Genomic DNA, 11720 nt, shown 5'->3' with positions numbered 1-11720 from the left:
ACTCCCCGATGGTATGGGACGCTATGGTGAGTTCTTTTACTTTATGCTCTAATGGATATTTATACGCTAACTAAGTATTTATGCGATTTTAATTGTGTTAGTTTTGCTTTATGCTTCCAAACCATTACTCCTTATATATGATGGTATTGGTGTGTATTGATATGAATATCATAATATCATACTACTTATAATGATGATGAAGATGATTTAGGTTTGATTCGGTACCTTGACTTAGAGATATTATCTTTCTTTATATCATCTTTATATCATAATTTAGCTCAGTCAGCCAATGATTTCTATTGCTTACCCTTTGTTTTAGGACTCATACTAGACTTTTGTACATTTTTGGTGTAGACTCGAGTACTACTTACCTCTATTAAGTTAAGATCGTGCAGTGTTGATCTTTCAGAGATAGGTGAGCTCTTAGAGTTTCAAATCACTTATTTCCCTTTATCTCTATTCAGTCTTTTGTATTTGAGATGGAAGTATTGACTATTTTAGGCTTGTATTTCTATTATCATACTTAGCTGCTCTTGTACTAATATTACTAGGTCATGGGATTAGTATCTGTATTTTGATTGTCTTTCTTTAGTGGAACATTGTTAATTATAATTATATTTGTGTGTTTAGGCCTAGTTGGACATTTCTATTGAAGTAACCCATTACCTTAGCTCCAAGTTATGGTATTGGCTTACCTTTTTGTGGATTTTTGTAGGTGCCATTATGAATCCTGAATCAGGTCATGATAAATTGGTATCATAGCAAAGGTTTCACTTATATTATTAATACAACAGCAAGTGTCTAATGGAGTCCTGCGGATCAAAACATTGATGTCCATTTCCTATCTTCGGGAGGCTATGGGACATCCTTAGGAGTTCTTCACTTCTTTCACTCGTATTGTGCTAAGAGTTTGAGTTTGTTTGTAGAGTGTTTCCCTGACTTTACTCTTTTATAAATTCCAAAGACACGTGCTATATCTATGTGTGATGAGGGTCCTGAGACTTAGCTTGGGGATCCTATTTCTGTTTGAGGATAGCCTTATGATGTGTGACTAGTTAGGGACAAGGATCGGCCACCTCCTCTAAAACCACAGTCACACACCTTAGCTAGAGATTTCTCAGCCATAACCAGTGGTGGGCCATGGACCAGCCCAGGCTCCACCAGGTTATATTTCTTCATCATTGCTCAAAGATACCTTGATTTAGCTGTTGGGTATTATTGATGGTGCGCTATTTGAAGGTGTACTGACTATTTAAGAGAGAGTGCAACTTACAGGTATAGCTCTTGGATTTAAGGGTTTTTCTATGTCGGCAGTTATTTAGCCAATAGCCGCTCAGCCAGTTATGACCCAGCCTACTATATCTACTGAGAAGCAGAAGATGCTGGGTAGATTTTTGAATTTGGTTCACCTAGGTTTCTTGGTGCTCTTGGAGAGGATACATTTGATTTTCTTACTGCTTGTGAGGATAGGCTCTATAGATTAGGCCTTATCGAGATTCGTGGTGTGGGTTACACCATATTTAAGTTGGATTTATCTGCTTAACACTGGTAGAGAGATTTTATGAGTTTTAGGCTAGCTGGATCTTCTCTCTGTTATGGACTTAGTTCTCCGAGATGTTCTTGGAGAAGTCTATGTCATGTAGCCTTAGAGATTGACTAAGGAATTAGTTTACTAGATTGAAGCAGGGTTCTATGATAGTGGCCGAGTATGAGGCCCACTTGCATAAGTTAGCTAGGCATGCAACTTCTATCTTGGATAAAGAGTATAAGAGAGTTTGTTTCATTCTGAGAGGAATAAGACTCCCTATTTGGATGGCTACTTAGAGTCTATTGTTTTGGGTAGGACCTTTGCTGAGTTTTAGATCATGCTAAAGTGATGGAGGACATGCATCGTGAGGATCATGATAAGTGGCCAAATCTCCAGGGTAGATTTGGTGGGAACCATAGCAGTTCCCAATTCAAAGGTGGTAGTTTTTGTGTTGGGTATCCTCTATGTCCATCTCTTCAACCTAAGAGCTAGACTAGTCAACCAGTTTAGGAAGCTCTTCAGACTACTGACGGAGGTCAGTTTGGTACCAGTGATTGCCCTAATAAGGGTGGTGATCAATCTTTGAGAGGTTTGTCTGCAGGTCATGCTAGACATGGTGGTTACTCTAGTTTAGCTTGATCTATGAGTTTTGGTTCTGTTTATGACTCTTGTTTTACCTGTGGACTTCCTGGTTATTTTTCATGAGTGTGCCTTAGTCGTGGGCAATGGTTGTTTTAGCCCAGGGTGCTACTCTATTAGGGTAGTTTTTCCCTTAGGTAGAGGTGGCTTCCAAGGTTGAATGGGTAGTTATTAGGGTGCTCAAGGTGGCAATCAGGCCGAAAGGATAGGATGTCAGGCAGGTGCCCAGTCAAGTGGAGAGCGTAGTTAGTTATATGTAGTACCTACTAGACCAAAGGCTAAGATTATGGATGTTGTAGTTACAGGAATAATTTTAGTGTGCAGCGAGTTGGATTATGCTTTAATTTTTTTTGGATCCACTTATTCTAATATATTTTTTTATTATGCACCACAATTGGATTTGACTAGTTCTTCTTATCTATGTCATTGCATGTATCTACTCCCATGGGTGATTCTTTAGTAGTGAATCAAGTATTCAGATCATATGTTAGGTAATTCTTTAGTAGTGGATCGAGTATTCAGATCATGTGTCATGACAGTTAGTGATGTTGGTACTTATGTTTATCTTATTATTTTGGATATACTGGATTTTGATTTGATTCTAGGAATGGACTAGTTATCCTACGATCATACGGTTATGGATTTTTTTGCCATGACCATTACCTTAGCCATGCCCAGCATTCCGCTAGTCATGTGGTAAGGAGAAGTTAGCCATGAGCCAACGGGGATTATTTCTTATGTTAGTGCTAGGAGACTTATATCAAGGGGTTGCGAGTCTTATCTCACTTATATATGTGATACTCCTGTAAAGAGCCCGTTGCTTGACTTTTTTACTATTGTTTGCTAGTTTCCTGGTGTGTTCCCTACCAATCTACCTGGTATTTGCCCTGATCGTGAGATTGAGTTTGCTATTAACCTTGATCCTGGCACCCAACTTATTTCTATGGAACCTTACCGTATGGCTATTACTGAGCTTAAGAAGCTAAATTCTTATCTTCAGGATCTTTTTGGTAAGGGTTTCATTAGACCGAGTGTGTCCCCATGAGGAGCTCATATATTTTTTAAAAAGAAGAAAGATGGCTCCATGCGTATGTGTATTGATTATAGGCAGCTTAATAAGGATATGGTGAAGAACCATTATCCTACGCCTCATATTGATGATTTATTTGACCAACTTTAGGGTGCAGTTATGGTTTGTATGATTGATTTGAGGTCTCGTTATCATCAGCTGAGGATTCAGGTTAAGGATATCCCAAATATAGTTTTCAAGACTCATTAAGATCATTATGAGTTCTTGGTGATATATTTTAGGTTGACTAATGCCCTAACCACATTCATGGATTTGATGAACCGTGTGTTTATATCCTATCTAGACTCCTTCATTATTATATTCATTGATGATATTTTTGTATATTTGAGGGGTAGTGAGGAGCATGTGCAGTATTTAAGGATCGTGCTCCAGGCTTGTGAGATCATGTGCTTTTTGCCAAGTTCTCTAAGTGTTAGTTTTGGCTTGAGTCAGTGTCATTCCTTGGACATGTGATATCTAAAGTCGATATCATGGTAGACCCAGCTAAGATTGTGACAATTCATGATTGGGCTAGGCCTACGTATCCGACTAAGGTTTGTAGTTTCATTGGTTTGGACGGTTATTATAGGCACTTGGTTAAGAGCTTTGCCACTATTTCAGCCCTTATGACTAGATTAACTGGAAAGAAAGTTCGTTTTCGATGGTCCGAGGAGTGTGAGTTAAGATTTGGAAAGCTCAATAATTTTCTTACTTCATCTCTAATGTTAAATTTTTCTATTAAGGGTAAGTGATTCATCATGTTTTGTGACACTACGGCAGTTATTCTTGGTTGCGTTTTGATGCAGTAGGGTTGTGTCATTGCTTATACTTCTATACAGCTTAAAGTGTATAAGCACACTACCCCACTCATGATTTAGAGTTGGCGGCGGTATTTTTTGCACTCAAGATTTAGAGAAATTATGTGTATGGGGTGTATTGTGAGATTTTCATCGATCATCACAATCTTTAGCATCTTATGACCCACCAAGAGCTTAATGCTCAACAGCGTAGATGGAGGGAGTTGCTAAAGAACTATGATGTTTTCCATCTTGTATTATCCGGGTAAGGCAAATATGGTAGTTGATGCCTTGAGTCACAAGACAATGAGTATAGGTAGCTTGGTATTCATATCAGTTTCTTAAAGGCCTATGGTATGGGACATTCAATCCTTAGCAAATTTGATGGTTTGCCTCAATATTTTAGATCCTACAAGGATTTTGGCTTGTGTGGAGGTGAGATCGTCCTATTTAAGCAGATTCGTAATCATCACTATAAGGATAACAAGCTGTGTTTCCTCCATGATCAGGTGGTATGTGGTGATTCTGAGAGGCACACCATTGATTTCGAGGGTATTTTGATATTTCAAGGTCATATTTACGCTCCTCATCTTTATAACTTGATTCAATCAATTCATCATGAGGGTCACGACTCTAAATATTATATTCATCTCAATACAACCAAAATAAGTAGAGATTTGAGGCAACTTTATTGGTGGGATATCATAAAGAGAGGTAGGGTAGACTTTGTAGCTCATTGCCAATGTTGTCAGCTGGTTGAGGCCAAGCATCAGTGTCCTAGAGAATTGACTCAAAGGTTTCCCATTCTCATATGGAATTGGGAATGGGTTATTTTGGATCGTTTGACCAAGTAGGCACATTTTATTCCTTTTCAGATGATCTTCAGTACTAAAAGATTAGCCCATATTTATGTTCAGGAGATAGTTTATTTTCATACGGTACCCATTTCTATCATATCAGACTGTGGTTTTATATTTACTTCATAATTTTTTAGAGCATTCGACTAGGATTTGGGTACTCAAGTGGATTTGTGAACTACTTTTCATCCTCAGACAAATGGGCAGTCTGAGTGGACTATTCATGTGCTTGAGGATATACTTTGCGCCTGTGTTATGTATTTTGGAGGACATTGGAATCAACACTTACTATTGGCAAAGTTTGTATACAATAATAGTTATCATTCGAGCATTGAGAAGGTGCCTTATGAGGTTTTGTATGGCAGGAGATATCGTTCTCTGCTAGGGTGACTCAAAACTTCTAAGATAAGACCTCATGGTATATATTTGCTTTAGGACTTATTAGATAGAGTCAGGGTGATCCAAGATAGGCTAAGAGCATCCCAGAGTAGGCATAAGGCCAATACACACCATAGGCTTTCTGAATTGAGATTTAGAGTTAGTGACTGTATATTCTTTCGTATTTAGCCTTTGAGGGATGTGATGAGGTTTGGAAGAAAGGGTAAGCTTAGCCCTCGATATATTGGTCCTTTAGAGATTCTCTGCACAGTTGGCAAGGTGGCCTATAAGTTAGCCTTGCCTCCCAATTTTGTTATTGTTCATCTAATTTTACATGTTTTGATTTTATAAAAGTATATTCCTAATCTGTCCCATGTGCTTATATAGGACTCACTCCAATTAGACGAGCAGTTGACCTTTATGGAGAAGCCAGTGCTTAGCTTGGCTAGTGATGTGAGGCCGTTGCGTACCAGAGAGATTCTTATTATTAAGGTTCAGTAGAGGCACCGCCCAGTGGAAGAGGCTACTTGAGAGATTGAGAGCGAGATGTGGGCCCAATATCCTCTCCTATTTGAGACTTTGGGAATTTTTTTCATCTTTAACTTTTGGGGATGAAAGTTCCTTAGTAGTGGATATTGTAATGACCCTTTAGGTTATTTCTTGTGATTCTGCTTTATATTACCACTAGAGCTTTTCCATAGCTTTCCTAAGTTATTTATAACTTGCTACAACTGATAGTTTGGTTATGGGATAGTTTATTTGGTTTTTAGAACCATTTCCCTACTTAGAAGTCTTTGCTGATTTCAAAATACCGCAACGCAAAAACCATAGTAACATTATCAGATGCATATTCTGACTACACTAGCAGTTCCAAAATATCTATTTTAGGTTTGGAAGACCTTTGGTTTAGGTCTCGTTGTACCCAAACTCATTTTGACCTATTGGTCAAAAAGTTAATAAATTGGAAATTCTTGTGTGAGACCCATATTTGGTCGAACTGACCTCAGATGGAAAATCCTACTTCTCCAAGACATCCTGAATGTTGAAATCAGTGTGGTTGCATATTTCATTTGCTCATATTGGATTCAGGATGCATCCCGAGGAATTGGCCAAAACTTGGAAAATATTCTAAGTTTCAGCTGTTATCTGGTACAATAGTGGGTACTACAATCACGAAAAGAGTATCGTGATCGTGATGCTAGGATCGCGGCCAAAGTGATGGAAATCACAAGAACCGTGGGCCTGGGAAGGGGTATTTAAATGCCATTTTAGTCGAGAATTATCCATTTTTTTCAATTTCTTTGATTCTGAAAAATCCTAATAGAGTGTGTAATCCACAAATTAAGTTTTAGGTGTTGATTGGAAGCTTGAATAGCTTGTGTATTCATGATTAACAATGAATTTAAGGTATGAATCCTTCCTTTATAATGTTAAATTCTTCATTATTTAACCCAAACACCAATTAGCTTGAGGGCATGAATTGAGCCCAAATTAGCTTGCCATTCACCTGATTATTGAGAGATATAACTGCCTAATGGTAATTGAACATTGGGTTGGTCTTGGAAACTCATTGTCTGTATATAGGACCCATTTGAGGATTTTTGGTATCATTATTAGAGCTAAAGCCCAATGTTGCAATGTATGTATTGATGTTCTCTTAATGATATATAGATTGTGTATTTGATAGCTTGGCTCTTTGAAGAAGCTTCGTGGAAAGAGAAATCGAAGGTTATCGGTTTATGAGCAATATTTAGATTTGAGGTAGGTTAGTCTTATTTCTTGTTAGATTGAGATTTATTATAGTATAATTCTGATATTTTGTTATGATTGGATGGGTTTTAGATGTTGGAATGGTAGATGGTAATCTTTGGGATTTGTTGAACTACTTAGACTATTGAACTCGTAATGTGGGATACTTGACCTATAGTCTAGAATATTAGCTAGTTGGACTTGTTATCTCATAAATAGCATGAGAATATTCTAGTTGTCTTAGTTAGATAGGAGTGACCTTGTCAACCATACTAAGAGGAAGTTGACTTTAGTTATGTATACTGGTGAACTTAGCCCTAGCCACTTAGGTTGAACTAAGGGTAGTGCTTGAGGAATAATTGTATTATTGAACTAGTGTTGATTGATAAACCTCTAAGACATGATCTGGATAGCCTAGCTTAGTCCCGAGTAGGAGTTAGACATGAAGAAAAACTTGACCCACTTTAAGTGTGGGTTATGTAGTTTCATTAGTGACCTAGATGCTTGTTAAATGCCTAGAATATTCCTTTAGTAATAGATGTTTAACCCTCGTAAATAGTTTATTCATGATGTTGGTATTGAAAATGATGCTCATGATTGTTTTCTAAATTATTGATAATACTTGGATAGCAATGTTACGTCTTATAAATTAAGCCTCAATGGCTATGCTACCACTTCAATCATTGACTAAATTACTATGTGAGCCTTGGATTATGTTATTACTCATATTATTTTAAAGCCTAGTGACTAAACTAATGTTTGTGCTAAAAATCCTCTTGTGCTAGTATTACAAATTATGCTAATAACAAGGGGCTCTAGAAGGTATAACCATGGCTTTGTAATTGACCATGCTAATGAGTATGTTAAACCTGGTAATACATTAAGTGTTCATACCATATAAATGTACATGACCATGCACCTATTAATATATTTTTACGATAATGAATGATGAGGTACTATGGTATGTTTTTCCTTACTTCTCCTTCACTTTAGCCCTCGTGGGGCATGTACTTACTATTGATTTGATTGAATATATATATATATATATATATTAATGCTATGATGATGCCCAGTAATTCCAAATGATATTTTGATGCTATGATGATGCCCAGTAAGTTCGGAGGATGTATTGATGTTATGATAATGCTCGAGAAATCCAGCTGATTATTGACGTTATGATGATGCCCGACAAGTGAAGAAGATATATTGATGTTTTGATGATGTTCGTCAATTCTGGATGATATATTAATGTTGTCATGATGCTCGAAAAATTTGGAGGATATATTGATATTATGATAATGCCTGACAAGTTTGGAGGATATCTTGATGCTATGTATGGTGAGTGTACATATATATATATATATGAACATGTGTTGTTATGCTTTTATATAATTACATATGTATGTACATTAACGTATGATGTTATCCTTAGAATGTCGGTTATAGTTCTCTAATGCTAATCACTTATTTAGCGGTTTAGTTCTTGCTTGTGTTAACAGTAAGTAGAAGTAGTATATGTCAAATAATGAATTAGGACAAGTTGGTAAGCATAATATTGTGTAGAATTTTAGGATTCACCTAGTGGGCATAGTTAGCATTGAATAAATGGATTAATTAAGGAATATTGACTATTAGAATGAGATATTTGGTAATAAGTGCCTATATTACTCATTTGCTAGAAGCCTATTATTCTAGCTAAAGAACCTTGTTTAGTTGAAATGTGATAATTAGCAAATTGTGGTTGATACGTGGCTAATGATGAAGATGGGTTTAGCATTAGTGACGATTAATGATATTAATGACTAAGTTATGATATCGATTAGCTGGTAATCGAGGATTTGTATATTAATGATGCTAGATAATAAAAGACGTTATGGTTAAATAGATAAGTATTTTAATGATGATTAGTTGTCTTTTCCTAAATGGTGACTAGTGCAATTAGGATGACTAGAATTGAGCATTAGTTAAATGGTGTCTATGGTCTAGTTGTGACCTTAACATGTTGGATGTTGGTTAGTTAGTGAATAATGGTTAGTTGTCATCTCATGAGTAAGGATTATGTAACGAATCGGTTAGGCTAATAATTAGAGGTCATTTGATGACTAGTGTACTAGTGGTTATTTAATAATCATTGGTTAGCTAATAATTAGTAGGTAAAGTATATTAATGAGATAGATATCTATATGCTGAGATAACTATGGGTATGAGTAGTATATTGATGAGATAGATATCTATATGCTGAGATAACTATGGGTATGAGTACTTTTATATATGTTATTTAATTGTGGTAATGGTTGATAATTATAAATATGGGCAACTGGCTGTTGATGGGAAATATGTAAAACCATGGAAAATAATGTATATACATAGATGATTTGATCCTTGATGCACTCTCTGGTGGTATGGGACGCCGTGATAGGTTCTTTACTTTGTGTTCTTTTGGGTGTACTCCCCATTGGTATGGGACAACATGGTGAGTTCTTTTACTTTATGCTCTAATTGATGTTTGAGCGCCAAGTTAGTATTTATGCGGTTGCAATTATGTTAGTGTCACTGTCACTTCTTGATCATTACTCTTCATATATGATGGTATTGGGATCTATTTAAATGATATATCATAATATCATTCTAGTTTGATTATTTATTACTTACAGTAATGATGAAGATGATTCAGGTTTGATTTTGTACCCTTATTTTGAGATATTATCTTGCTTTATATCATCTTGATATCATGATTTAGCTCAGTCGATCAATAATGCCTACTGAGTACCTATTAATTTTGTACTCATACTATACTTGGAGACTTGAGTACTATTTGTTGCCGCTGAGTTGAGATCATGCAGTGTTGATCTTTCAGATACAGAGTGAGATCTTGGAGATTTGAGTCTCCCATTTTCCTCTATCCTTGTTCAGTTTTTTGTATTCGATATAAAAGTATTGTCTATTTTAGGATTTTGAGTTATATTCCTATTTTCATACTTAGATGATCTTGTATTGGTATTACCAGTTCATGGGATTTGTACCAGTATTTCAATTATGTTATTTTAGTGGAACATTGTTGATTATAATTTTTCGTGTATTTAGTCCTAGTTGGGCATTTCTATTGAAGTGACCCATTGCCTTAGATTTGTGTTACAGTGTTGGGTTACCTATTGGTTGGTTTTAATAGGTTCCATCATGACTCATGAATTGGGCATGACATATTTTCTCTTTCTGAGTGTAGCATTTGGGTTTGAGTCCCATTTATCGTAGCATATTGGCCTTATTATGGCCCTTGAGTGGTACATAATATGGATATTCATTTCGGTACCGCCTATTCATTATATTGATGTTGATATTATTTCTGCAATTTCTTTCACTGCTTGTGGTTATTGATATTATTTGATATTATTGTTTGATGTAATTTATCCTTGCTAGGTAGCTGCATAGACTAGTGTTATAATTCAATTTCCATGCGATTCTTATTAAGTGGAATGAGTAGATATAGCCCTATTTGATGATTTCATTTATATAGTGAGGCGAGGTTGATTGTTTTCTGTCTTGGTAAGCTATGTTAGATTGATTCAGGAATCCATTATGATATTAAAGGTAAGTTGACCTTTCATGGTTTTCTATTATGATTCTAAAGTTGGCGATTTACCATTTTTTGAGTTTGGGATCCTTAGTCTTACCTTCTGGGTTGAGTAGGCCTTTGTTTTGGCTATCCCTTTCTATATAGCCTTCCTTGAGATTAACTAATTTTTTATCCGTTCTTCATTTATAGATATTTTTTTCCAAGATATTGGGTTTGATTTTTTCATCAAGATGTCCCGGATTCATCCCTTGTATTTGTTGAGTTTGTCTCCTAGTGATGGTTTTCTCTTAGTATGAGTGTGGAGATTTGATGCTCTTTTCTGGCTGTGATATGGTTTTTGTCTAAAGTAGAGTTAGAAGGTTAGAAACAGGTGGCCCTTTCTATGATCGCTTTTTGAGTTGGCAAAATTGGAAATTCTTTATCTCGAGTTATGCAACTTATATTTTGGTTGTGGTCTTGACCTTTACATTCGTGTCAGGCTTGGTTTCTTCTTCATTGATGTGATTCATCGATGGATCGAGTGATGGTGTCCTACTTGGGTGGATTAAGGAAATCTGTGTTTCAGAGTTATTCAATGTAATAAGGCTTGGTCGAGTATTTTTCCTTAATGATATGAGCCTATGGCTATTCTTTACTGAAATAGAGTGTTGGATTGGTGTAACGTCTTGACTCTGGTACCCAAAATGTTACACAGCGCTTATGACCCCGAAGGACACACGCTAACCCATGACTGATAGTTGTAACTGAGCACTAAATAACATACTATAATTACGCAGAATATAAGCTGTAAGGCCATAAGGTTCAAAACTAAACTAATACTAAATATGAAACAATGTCTGTAATGGGGTATAACATTACCCAAAACTGAAATAAATTTTCTGAAATATGCAGTAGTCTGAAAGCCTCTAAGCTGTCTGAAATCTGTGGAGTTGATGGGACATGTCCCCAACTAACTCCTAACTACTGAAATAATAAAGTAATAAAATAACCATGCTATCCTTGAATGATGAGGACTCACTGCTAGTCAAGCTGCTGCACGTCTAATCTACTAAGGATGCTCGGGAGCTCGTGCTTCTAAACCTATGGTATAAAACACCATAGCGCAAATGTTTCAGTATGTTGAATGTAT

This window comes from Capsicum annuum, chromosome 3 (genome assembly GCF_002878395.1).
Source record: "Capsicum annuum cultivar UCD-10X-F1 chromosome 3, UCD10Xv1.1, whole genome shotgun sequence".
NCBI classification, from domain to species: Eukaryota; Viridiplantae; Streptophyta; class Magnoliopsida; order Solanales; family Solanaceae; genus Capsicum; species Capsicum annuum.
The sequence above is the reverse complement of the archived record's forward strand: the minus strand, read 5'-3'. Positions refer to the sequence as shown.